General features: G+C 46.8%; 1 protein-coding gene across 1 annotated transcript in view; it reads right to left on the reverse strand.

Annotated features, from left to right (window-relative positions):
• MTMR12 (myotubularin related protein 12) overlaps positions 1–12598 on the reverse strand; it is a 64952-nt gene that overhangs the window by 52113 nt on the left and 241 nt on the right. The gene's annotated exons all lie outside the window — the stretch shown is intronic.

A 12598-nucleotide genomic window follows, 5' to 3' on the forward strand; every position in this document is an offset into this window, starting at 1 on the left:
GTCTCATGAGTAGGGCAGGGGCACATTCAAAGACAGACTTTAAATCGGAAGCCTTATCACTGAGGATAGAGACTAGAGACTTAAGTGGATCTATCTACTGTCCTGGTCTAGGAAGCTAGAGAAATCAAAATAAGATTTGTTCCCTGGAGCTGATTCCCAGGGCTGCTGGTTCCCCGCTCCTGGCCAGGGGGCTCCGCTCCCTTCCGAGCCAGCCTGATCAGGTACCAGCTTTGCCACTGACCACAGCTCCACTCTACTAACTTTACACTGCCTTGGCAGTTGGATACAAGCAACAACTACTCTGACAATAAAGCACATCAGCAGCACCTGAAGCCAGGGGAGCAGACATGCAGTAAGAGGCGAACTAACGATCGCTGTCTGGACTCAAGGTTCCAAGAGCACAGATGCGGGGCAGGGTTGGGACCTAGTCCTTAAGGACTCTGCTGTTTACTCATCATGCAAATCAGTTCTCAGTCACAATACATGTTCACTTCACAGGGCGAGCTGGGAACTCTCAAGAGCACTTCAGACTAAGCATCTGTTACCCGCGGAAATATATGTCTAACTCAAACACGGAAATATATAATTTGCTGGAGGTTTTACTATGTCCTGTTTCACATGTTCTACGTCATTTATTTTGACAACAGTCCTGTAAGGAATTTTCATCCCCACTTTACAGATAAGGCCAATGAAGCTCCAAGAGGTTAAATAATGTACCTGGGCTCACAGGGCTAAATAGGTGGTGAAGCCAGAACTCAGGACTTCTGATACCAAGTTTAGTCCTGATTCTTAAACTGTGTTTTGTAAAAGCTTTATTAAGACATAACTCGGGCTTCCCTGGTGGCGCAGTGGTTGAGAGTCCACCTGCCGATGCAGGGGACACGGGTTTGTGCCCCGGTCCAGGAAGATCCCACGTGCCGCAGAGCGGCTGGGCCCGTGAGCCATGGCCGCCGAGCCTGTGCATCCGGAGCCTGTGCTCCGCAACAGGAGTGGCCACAGCAGTGAGAGGCCCGCGTACCGCAAAAAAAAAAAAAAAATACATACAGGACAGGGAAATAGGCAACAACCTCAGACAGCACCCTTACCCCAAGAGCTAAGCAATACTTACTCATTCTTGTAAAAAATAAAATACAGTATGTGTGTGTGAAAAAAAACACAAAAAACAACTTACCCATGTGTCATTCTAAGTCCTTTTTCTCACATTTAGATTTACTGCTTTTTTCCCCTACCTCAGATTTTTTCTTTTTGAAGGAAGAAAGTAACTGCTCACCAAGATCCAAACTAAAGCCCTCACCTGTTCTGACAGCTCATCATTTACTGAACAGCAGTGAAAGGATTACTCATGCTTCTTAGCAAGGATCACTCTTAACCAGGCATTCCCCAGGCCTTTAAATAATCCAAACACTTTAGCACATTCTCCCTATTAAGAACCTCAGGCTAGAGTGTAAATGGTAAGACCCACCATAGCAGTGTAAGCCTCAGAACCCACAGATCTGACCTCAACAAAAAGCTGGCTTAATTCCAACAGAGAGGGTCTGCTCGCTTGTTGGAAGGGAAGCTGCCTAAGGAAGCAAAGAGCAGCTGGAGACACATCATGGGGAACAGCTGGGCTTCAGGTGTCCACACAGGTCACCAGCTTACCAAACTAAGCGCCACAGTGACAGCGAAAAGGGGTATTTTTAGGCAAAGCATCTCAGGCCAAAGCAGACTCTTGGGGCACAAAGACCAAGAGTAGAGTCAGCAATCACACTGAAGTTCCTCACCTAGTTCTCAACCTCAACTCCCCCAAATCACTCTGCAGGAGAAATAAAAACGACCTCTGAGTAAATGGAGTCCACAGTAATGTATTTTATTTTTGTTTCTTTGTACTTCTTTGTAGCACATACCACAATCAGTGCCCACTCTCCTCCTTCCACCACTCCAGCCAGAATGCTAGCTCCTTGCAAACTCATCTCTGCATCATTGTCTGGTAAACTGCATCATGGACTTTAACTCTTTGTTCTTCTTGTAGCCAGGCCCTTGGTCATGTGACTTTGCAGGGACTTGTTTTGGTTAACATTTGCCATCTTCAATGACAGGGATGTAAACAAAAATTAAAAGTGATATATTTGGAATTTATAACCCTAAGTAAGTATAAAAGAAAGTTAAATAAATGTTCAAATGTTGTGTTCTAAAAAAAAAAAAAAAAATGACCTCTGAGTGAAGCTCCCACCAGCTACCCTCTGAGGCCCTCTCCAGGCATGGCCCTGGGCCACAGTCCATTCAGCCCTCTCTGAAGCCAGCCTGAGCTCCACAAGGCCACACTGAGTGGCCAGCACTACAGCCCTGCCCTCAAGGAGCTTACAGCTCTGTTGGGGAAATAAGAGCCACAGACATAGAACAATTATACACAAAGGAGTAGAGAATAAACACTCAAATGGCATCACCAAAACCCAGAGCTATAGACAGCCTGTATCACGGCTAAAAGGAGGACGGCAGCTAGTTACGAGCAAAGACTTGAGAATGCAAAGAGGCTGAAGTAACAAGAGCCTTCGGTACTGCCTGGTCTGGGGCTTTTCACACTGTACCTCTCATACCCTCTCTCTTCTGGTCTTTCTCTATTGTGGGGCTTCCTTTATTATTTCATTTGAAATAGCAGTTCTCCACAGGGGCTGAAGGAAGAGATCATAGTTAACAGAAAGAACACAGGTCCCTGCTGCAGGTCCCCGCTCCCACCCTGACACACACACACCCTTCCCCACCCCTGGGGCCTGTCTCAGTCTCCAGAGCAGCACTTGGGACAGTGCATTTTGAAAAAGTTGTTCAAGAACCACGCTGTTTAAAAAAAAAAAAAAAAGTTCCTTGCACAAAATATGTTTAAAAACACTTGCCTATGGGCTTCCCTGGTGGCGCAGTGGTTGAGAGGCCGCCTGCCGATGCAGGGGCCACGGGTTCGTGCCCTGGTCCGGCAAGATCCCACATGCCGCGGAGCGGCTGGGCCCGTGAGCCATGGCTGCTGAGCCTGCGCGTCCGGAGCCCGTGCTCCGCAACGGGAGAGGCCACAACAGTGAGAGGCCCGCGTACCGCAAAAAAACAAAAAACAAAAAACAAAAAAACACTTGCCTAATCCAACTCTATAAATCAGGAAATGAGACCCAAAGAGGTTGAAGGGGCTCCCTCAAGGACACACAGAAAAGAAACAGCCAGAGCCCAGGGCTCCCAAATCCAAGCTACTTATCTTTCAACAAACCAGAAGCAGTCAGAACCTGGGGTTAGCCTGGAAAGTGCGTTAATATTTGGACCAGTGGTAGGGGCAGGGGGCATGGAGGACTCTTAATAGGAAAATGACACGTGAAGGCTGCGTCTAAAAGGAGCCTGGCTGTGATGGGAGGAGTGTCTCGGGGAGGGGGATGCAGAAGGGAGCAGTGGCAGGTGGAGAGACCAGGTAAGCAGCTGTGGTCGGTGGTCCCGGGCATGAGAGGAGATGCTAGCAGGAAGAGTGGCAATGGAAATGAAGACAGACCACCACAGAGGCCCCTCTCAAAGGGCACCCTGGGGACTGCGACTGGTTTGGACCACACGTGACTGGGGAAGGAGGGGGCCACTGGCAGCAGCTAGGAAGGTGGGAAGTGGAGCTGAACTGGAGTTTCAGGCCCAGGACCTAGCATGCTGCCCAAACCCCAGGTCCTCCTGGAAGCCCTTGAGACAAGGGAAGATACTGTTACAGATACTGTTACAGGAGGACGGAGAGGGAATCCATGAATCCAATGAAACAAGTCACTGGAAAAGAAATCGGTACCGGAGGGGAAATGGAAAGGGCGCCCACTGTGGGTATGGCAGGGTCCAATAAGAGGGACAGCACCTCTGGCTCCAGACACAAGCCTCTGAGAGTGCAAGCGAAGAACAACGCTCGAACGGAACGTAGGTCAAGTCTTGCCATTATCGGGACCTGCTCTGCTGGCCCAAGAAACAAACACATGAATGAAGACACACAGCTGCAGCTTCTGGGGTGAAGAGTAACAGCAACTACAGCAGTTAACATTTCATAAGTGTTTAGTACACGCCGAGTTGTGCTGACTTAGCAACTCTCCTCGGATTGTCTCACTTAAGACTAACGTCACTTGTATGGGTTACTTTCATTCCCATCTCACAGGTCAGGAAACTGAGGCTCAGAGAAGTTACATACCCAGCTTAAATCCATACAGCAAGGGGCAAAGCTCTAATTCCAAAGCCATGCTCCTAACCCGCATATCACACTGAAAGTGAAGAGGGCAGCGCTGGAATGTGCACAAGCGCTGGAGGAAAGGTGTCAGGGAGCAGTCATGGGGCTGTCAGAGTCTTATCACTGAAGCTAACTGATGGGACCAACAGCAGCTGCAGAAACACATGGCGCTGCCTTCTGTGCGTCCCCTCCTGGTCCCCCTCCAGAGCTGCTACGTAAATACCAGGTCAGCCGAGTAGCTGGCAGGGAGCTAAAAGCCTTGGGGCAGTAGCTTTTCCATCATCTTGGAGCAAGAGGAACTGGGGCAAATGAGAAGCTGCCTACAGGCTCACCGAGAGCCAGACGGACGCGTAAAGCAGCATCTACAGAAAGCAGGGAACAACAGGCGTGTCCCAGTGGTGCCCCTGGATTCTACTCTTCAGGACCTGCCTCACCTGCACCTCCGCGCGCACCTTATACAAGGGGAGAGGACAGATGGTCTGACCACCTGGTCCCCACGCACCTGTAAGCCTTTCAAGTTGTGCCTCCTGCCTGCCCACTGCATCCTCCCCCACCTCCCCAGAGCGGAGCCCACGTCAACGCTGCCCTTTCCAAGTCCCACGCAACCTTCCAATGAGGCCAGATGCTGCGGAGAGGCAGCAGTGGGCCCTCCTCCGTGCCCGAGAGCGTCGTGTGCTCCCCGCTCATCAACAGGCAGCACCTACCTCTGCACGTCACGGCCATCTGTCGACCTGCCATCTCTCCAGCAGAATGTCAGCCTCCGGAGTGCACAGCCTGCCGATTTTCTTTTTCACGCCTAATTCTAACACAGTGCTTAGCAAATGGCAGTGACACACTCAGTAATTCTTCTGATGCAAGTTCTTGTTAATAATAATAAAAGCACCTAGCAGTTGTTGAGTATCTGCCACGTATCACGTGCCAAGCTGGGTGTGCCTGGTATTTCTTCTCATGCTCAAAATAAGCCTGCAGGGAAGATGGGCATCCAGCATCACAGGTGAGGAAAGGGAGGCTCGGAGAGGTGAAGTCACACTGGGAAGTACGTCTCAAGAAATTAAAGCAAAACACGAATTCAATTTTATATATGGAGAAAAGGTAGGAACACAGTGAGATTTTTCGTCTAAAAAACTGGGATCATTCCCTTCAAATGTATTCTCAGAAATCTTAAAAAACTCTCTCAGCAAAAACAAAAGGAAAAAAACCCCAGCAGCTCAGGACTACTGCCTAAAACAGGGGTTGGCAATCTGTCACAAGGGAAAGGTAGACTTCAAAATATTTCACCACTGTGGCCAGCGCTTTCATACACAGGCCCTGCTTTTCTCGTGGCTGAAGCCATTGTCTCCCCCCAAAGCAAACAAGTGACGGTTTAGATGCCACCTCTGAAAGGCTGCCCACCAGCTAGGTCTACAAGGAATGACGAAGGGGCACAGGAGGGAAAAGCGTTTACATATATAATCAAAACAGCACAGTCTGGCAACTGCCTTTGATGTAGGTAAAGAGAATTATTACTCCCAGAGGTAATCTGATTTTATTTACTCGTATCTTAAGTCGTTGACCAGATGTGATGGACAAAATCTGGCCTATGATAGAGAGGCTCAGAAATGAGGGAAGCGAAAAAATAAGTCCACAGAAAGAATCTAGCAAAATGTCAAAGGCCAAATGTTAACAATGAAAAAAGTCAACTGCTAAATGTTCTCATTAGGTTTGGAATTTAAAACATAATCAAATCATTCTCAAACGTATAAAAGAACAAAGAGAAGAAGAAAAGAAACTTTCGGAGATGGTGAAAAACACTCTAAGGAAGAGTTACCACAGTGAACTTTCCCGGCATGATACCATGGCAACAACCGCAACAACTAAATATTCCACTGTCATTAATACCTTAGCTGGGAAAGATCCTGTATTCTAAGATTGACGATTAAGTACTTTCTGAAACCATCCAGGTGGCTCCTGAGTAACAGTGACAATGAAAGCCCACATCTCCTGAAGGCTACCCAGGCGCCAGGCACTCCACTGAGGGCTTTGTGTGAACAGTCACAGTTCAGACTCATAAATGTTCACATATACCTATCAGATAAGATGGGTATTATTATTCCCACTGTTCGGGTAGAAATATGACCAAGGCTCAAAGGACTGGCCTCACACACAGCTAGCAAGGGAGAGCAAAGACAAGTGCTTGCTCTCCTTGGAGGGTGACACCCAACGTATGCAGAGGGGATTAAGGAAAGGGGGAAGCCCTGCGGCCCTTCCGGTTCTCGGGCAGCTTCAGTCCCTCCTGGAGTCCCTCTCCCATTTCCACCTCCTCTCTTCTGCCTTCCAAAGCAGCAGAATATTAGAGGTTAGCAGAATTATTCCAGTTCAATCCTACCTCCTCATCTACCTCAAGAAGTTTACTGTAAATGATTCATTAAACTGCAAACCCACTGTTCTCCAAATAAAGCACATAAGAAGTCACAAGCTTAACTTGATGGGAAACTGAGGGAGGCTTCCTGCTGGAAAAACGACTCGAAGTTTCTGCTCTGCCAAAGCGAATCAGCGGTGCCACCTTCAAACACAACAACCGCAGGGCAGGCTATAAATTTTTACACATATTATGAGTGCAACCATATAAGACACAGACAAAGCCTAGACAACTAAAAAATGGAAATAACTGCTTTGGTTAGGGTACCATAATTACGGGTAGTTTTATTTTTCTAACTTCCAAAGTCTGCAACATTGTCTTTATCATAAAAATAAGGTATACATCTTTTATAGTGATAAAAAAATTTTCTGACCCCCTAAAATTGAGTTCTCTCTAAAGCACGCTGTGACATAGGATGGCTTCACATGGAAGCAGTCAAAGGATATCAAACATTCTGTTGAGGATGTTCAGAGAAGGATCTAGAACTTTAAATTTCTAAGCATGCGTTCCCCACAGCCTAAGATTTTGACAGCAGTGCTGGTTTTAGCTTCAGAGACGGAAGCAGGGCGCAGAGAGAGGCTGGCTAAGACGGGGGCTGTCTGTGTGGCAGCTGCTTGATGGGCTGCAGGAAGTGTTGCTTGACAATAGCCTCATGACATCTTTGGTGCTCTATCTGCAGAAGCTGTGTGGTGTTGGATGGGACCCAGGGAGATGCCGCAGGAAGCACATGCAGGAGAGAAAAAGCGGAAGATTTGGACAGATCGTCAGGCTCAAGCCACAGCTAAGAAAGTGGTCATTTTAGGAAGAACTTTGAATGTCCTTTAATGGCCTGTTAAATCACTATGGATGACCTCTAAGCTGAAGGAGAAAATTCTGCCATTAAAAAATTAGTTTGGAACGGAGAAAAAGTTATACAGTCTTAAAGTAATGGGTCTAGATTTTGCTTTAAAAGGTATTTTTTACGGCTAGGACTGAGGAAGGAGGTCTGTTTTAGGCTAAGCCAATCTCCTCTCGTCATCGATCCATCAAAGTCATCAAAATTAGCGGTCCAATATGAGAGGGTTCCACCAAAAAATAATCTCAATCATTTCATCTGTTTTGGATCCCCAACATCTTAGAGTAGTGCCTGGTACTAGTAGGTGCTGAATAAGTATCTGTTGAACAAATTAACCGTATCGCCAACGAGCCCCATATCTGCTCACAATCCCCTGGTGGAGAACCTAAAAAAGCCAAGAAAGAAACCGCTGCTAGAGAACACGAATGAGAAAGCACTCTAGCGTGCAAACACCAGGCATGCCTATAAGCATGTTTCACTAATGATATTCCCTGCATTCACAAATAGAGGGATAAGAGAATGGCCCTGGAGTCAGAAGGCCCTAGTTCAAATTCTGGCGGCAACCTTCACCAGCTGTGACCCTGAGTAAGCTGCTTAACTTCTCTGGGTCTCACTTTCCACATCTACACACAAAAAAGAGAGGTAATGGTAGTACCTGCCACATAAGACAGATGAAGGTGAAATGAGATAAGCAGTTTCTGGGACACAGAAGTGCCTAATGGATACCAGTGAATTCTTGGTTTGTTTATTTTGATATATACCTACAGTCCTATCTCTGGGAAGAATTCAGGATCATGGGTTCACTTCTCCCCACCAAAAGAAATGGCCTTAAATGAGGAAGAGGCAATCGAATGCATTCTTTTCCCTGAGGGATCAGTAAGAAGGAAAAAAAAATCGGCTCTTAAATCTGGGTTTTTTGGACCCTTCTCAATCTTCATGTCTCTTCTTGCCTTTTCTCCCCACATCTATATAAAACCTTTCCTGAACTGCTGTGGGTCTGGCTTAGCCACAGGCACTGCTGGCCTCCAGAGACAGCTCTTAACTCTGTTCTACAATAACACTGTACCCTGGGCAGGGCAATTAACCCCGCTGGGCCTCACTCACATCAACATAACAGAGGAAGAGTTCAGGGGTGGAGTGGATCATCTTTAAATTCTCTTCCAAGTCTGAAAATCCACAACTAAGTAATTAATAACTATTATTAGTGCATTCAAGTCAAGCACTGACCTAAACTCAACTAGAAAGTACATCTTAACCATATTTGGAATACCACACAAACATGGGCAGAAGTACAGCAAACTCTAAAAGCTGAATTTTTCCTGGTCTTAGTTTCAGAGAACAACACACAAGTACCCTGAGGCTTTTATTTGGCTCCCTTATCACAATGGAACCGGCTCTTATTAAATCAGAACTTTCTCTTAGGATCACCTAAGGGTCCTTTATTTACAAGCTGCCAGGTACAGACACTAAGCATTTCTAACCACTATGAATTACCAAACCCGTGCTTACAATTTCCAGGTAACTGAGCAGAAAACTGACAGTCTTAAAGAATCAGAATTGTCATTCGGCAGCAGAGAAGGTGACTAACTAGAAAACCATTTAAAAACCACACTACTGGGGTTTCCCTGGTGGCGCAGTGGTTAGGAGTCCACCTGCCAATGCAGGGGACATGGGTTCGAGCCCCAGTCCGGGAAGATCCCACATGCCACAGAGCAACTGGGCCTGTGCACCACAACTACCAAGCCTGCGCTCTAGGGCCTGCGAACCACAACTACTGAGTCCACACGCCACAACTGCTGAGGCCCGCACGCCTAGAGCCCATGCTCCGCAACAAACGAGGCCACCGCAATGAGAAGCCTGTACACCGCAACGAAGAGCAGCCCCCGTTCGCTGCAACTAGAGAAAGCCTGTGCACAGCAACAAAGACCCAACACAGCCAAAATAAACAAACAAATAAATACATTTATTAAAAAAAAAAACACAATACTTTCTTGGGCTCTTCGCGCTACCTAACATCTCCCCATCACACTGTCTGTCTCTGTTGAGGAAAAGGGGTCTAATTTAAAATGAAGTTATAGGTTAACAATGGGCATAGAAAGACATTTACAATATACATTTCCGGTGAAATGGGCAGATTACAAAATAATGTGATCAGCAGTATTAGTCCCGTTTTGGTAAAAAACATATGCATACATCTACACACGTATCTGACAGGATACATTCCAAGTCGTTAATAAGCTTATAATTTTTCTGTAAAAAATTTGTTTGCTTATCTATATTGTCCTATTTTTCTACAATGACCACTTCGACTTCTGAAATAATAATAATTCAAACAGGTGTTTTATTTAATAAGAAAAGTGGATCTGGCACCCAAACTATAACCAAACACCTCCCTGAAGCAGAGCTCAGCATCCAGGGTTCCCCTGCACAGAGGCACCTTGTGTCTGCGGCTAAGCTGGGGTGGAGGTGTTGAGATGTTTTTAAGTACCAGCCATCGGGTACCACCAAGATAGGCCCAGCTCTCTCCCCCGCCGTTCACTTCAGCTTCCAGAACCATCAGCTTCCCATTTACGCCATTTACTGATCTGCAACCCTCTGGGCAAAGTTCACAAAACATGACCAAAGATCCTAAATTACAGCTCAGGATTTTAACTTTCACATTCACTGATTTAGGAGAATCAATGACAGAAGAGCCAAGTTACTGTGGCAGAGATCCAGTTTTAACAGGTGAAGTTAACTCCCCCCCCCTCATTTTAGGCTGTCCAATGCCAATCCTTTCTGATCACAAGATGAAAAAAATAAGCCATCATGTTTATAAGCTTCATCTTCAAATATTTTACCCAGTTAAGCCTTCTGTTTTTAATAGAAAGGGCTGGCTCTTGATAGCCTCTTTGGCATACAGAACGCAACTGTTGATAAATCTTCTAAGATCTGATCAGCCTAGAGCAAGTTCATCACCAGGCACAGGTATCATAAGGCACTTTGCACCGTGAAGGCGTGAAGGGTGTTCTGGAAGCTTAGTGATCTACCGGCAAAAAGGTGCGTGAGAAATTGCGACTTCCCAGCTAACAAAAACAAAGAGCATACAGAGAAGACAGTGATAGGCAAACACACGTGACAAGCAGTAAAGATGAGGGCAGTGTGAGGGAAAGGAATAGAAACAGCAGAATGACAGTCTTCAGAAAAGTGTTCTGAAGGATTCCTCCTGAGTCAAGAGGTTACCAGACCCAGTGCTCTCAGAGGCACATAGGCTATACCTGGAAGCTGCTCACATGCATTTCCCATAACGTAATAGCTAGCAAAAGCTATACTGTACTTAACAGCGAATTGTCTCCTTACTCCCGCATTCCCTTATCTTCTAAAAACCATCCATGATTTAGGTCAGAGCCTTATCCTCTGTTACAAAATATTTTCTGAGACAGATTTCAACAAAGAAGCATAGTGTCTACACAGCACTATTTTCTTGCAAGAAAACAAAACTGCCAACTATACGGATCTGAAAAATGTGACCACTTCAGGCTTATTTTGGGGCTGAACCACTCCCCTTCCCTAATTATCCCTCAAAGGAAACATATCAGGAGCTGTGGGCAAAGAGGGTAAACATGTCTAATTACAACATGTGCTCTTGGTGGATAAAAAATTTGAACATTATGGAACTCTGGCCACATTTCAGAAGACCTTCCACTTGTAGTTTAGTCTCCCTAAAGAGGAAAGGTTAAAAGCTCAGTTGTGTTTCAACCAGGTCTCCATCAAAAAAGACACAAAGAGAAACTGACCACATTTCTTACCCTCCATACTACAGGAGAGCCTGCTGAATATGCAAGATGACCCTGACTCCTTATCAAGCACTTACAGAGGAAGTGGTTTTTATTTAAAAATTAGGACTAAAAATAAGACCCATTTCAAGAGTACTCTCCACTGGAAAAAAAGACACACATTTGAATTTAAAGATATATTTGCAAAGGCTTCAGGCCACAGGTGGTCTTAGAGAAGCGGTCCTTGATCAAGCCCTCTCATCCACAGCCCACCTGCCTTTGCTCTACAGAGGTGTGAAGACAGCCGAAGAGTTTGCTAATGCTTCTGCACATTGCTGTTTAAAGTGCTGAGAGAGGAGCAGGAAAAAACCTTCAGAAATCCAAAATGAAAATGCATCTAATTAGGCATTCGGATTGGGAGCTATAGCTCAAGAAGCTCTCAGCAAGGCCTACAGGTTGTAACCTCTCTCACCTCCTCTCCTAGGACTCTCCCCCTCCTCCCCTGGATTCTGCAGGGCTGGTTTCCGTGATGGCCCTCCAACACTCCAGACTCTTCCCTCAGATCCCAAGCATCCTTCAAATCTTTGCTCAAATGCCACTGTGCAAGGAGGAGAAGGAGGTCTTTTCTTTTCCCATGATACTTTCAACTTCTAATATACCATATAATTTACTTATACCTATTTTATTCATTGTTTACCCCTCTCTCCCTCAGATAAGCTCCGGGAAAACGGGGATCTTTGTTTTGTTCATTGATGTATACCCCCAAGCAGTTTTAGAACAGTGCCTGGCACTGAGTAGGAGCTCAAAAAATATTTTCTGAATGAATGAATGAACTTGACAGTAAAACTCCAGGAGGAAAGCAGGAGGGTAGTCGAAAGGGTGATGGTGAGGGGGTGAAATAAAAGGGGGGAAAAGCGACAGAGGGGAATTTACAAGGAAGAGGTAGAGGCTGACTGAGGCCGGGACCGACCCACACTTTCTCCCTGCAGTGCTGACGGGAAGCGAGAGGCAGTGCACGGTATCCCGCCAGCGGCATCAAATAGCACTCTTAGAAGCAAGCAGCTGAGATAAGCAAGCTCCACAGACTCACTGAGAAATTCCAAGGGCAGGGCAGACCCGCCCGGACTGCAGGCTCTGGGCAGGTCCCCAAGGGGGTCCAGACGTCCCTGCTCTTCCCCTCTCTCGGTGCCCCAAACCCAGCTCCCCTCCACTGTAGCCAGGAGCGTGCCGGGCCGCAGTACCTTCCCGGCTCGGGCCCCGTCACCTGGTCGCCAGCAAGCCGGGCCCTGCACTCCAGCACCTGCCTGCCCGCGTCGGGGATCCTCAGCCGGGCCCGCCGGGAAGCCCAGCGCGCCCCTGGGGGGCCTCACTCCTCTCGGCTTCCCTCCGGCACCCGGGCAGGAAGCGCC

Source organism: Neophocaena asiaeorientalis, unplaced genomic scaffold (assembly GCF_003031525.2).
Source record: "Neophocaena asiaeorientalis asiaeorientalis breed wild unplaced genomic scaffold, Neophocaena_asiaeorientalis_V1.1 scaffold93, whole genome shotgun sequence".
In the NCBI taxonomy this organism is placed as follows: Eukaryota; Metazoa; Chordata; class Mammalia; order Artiodactyla; family Phocoenidae; genus Neophocaena; species Neophocaena asiaeorientalis.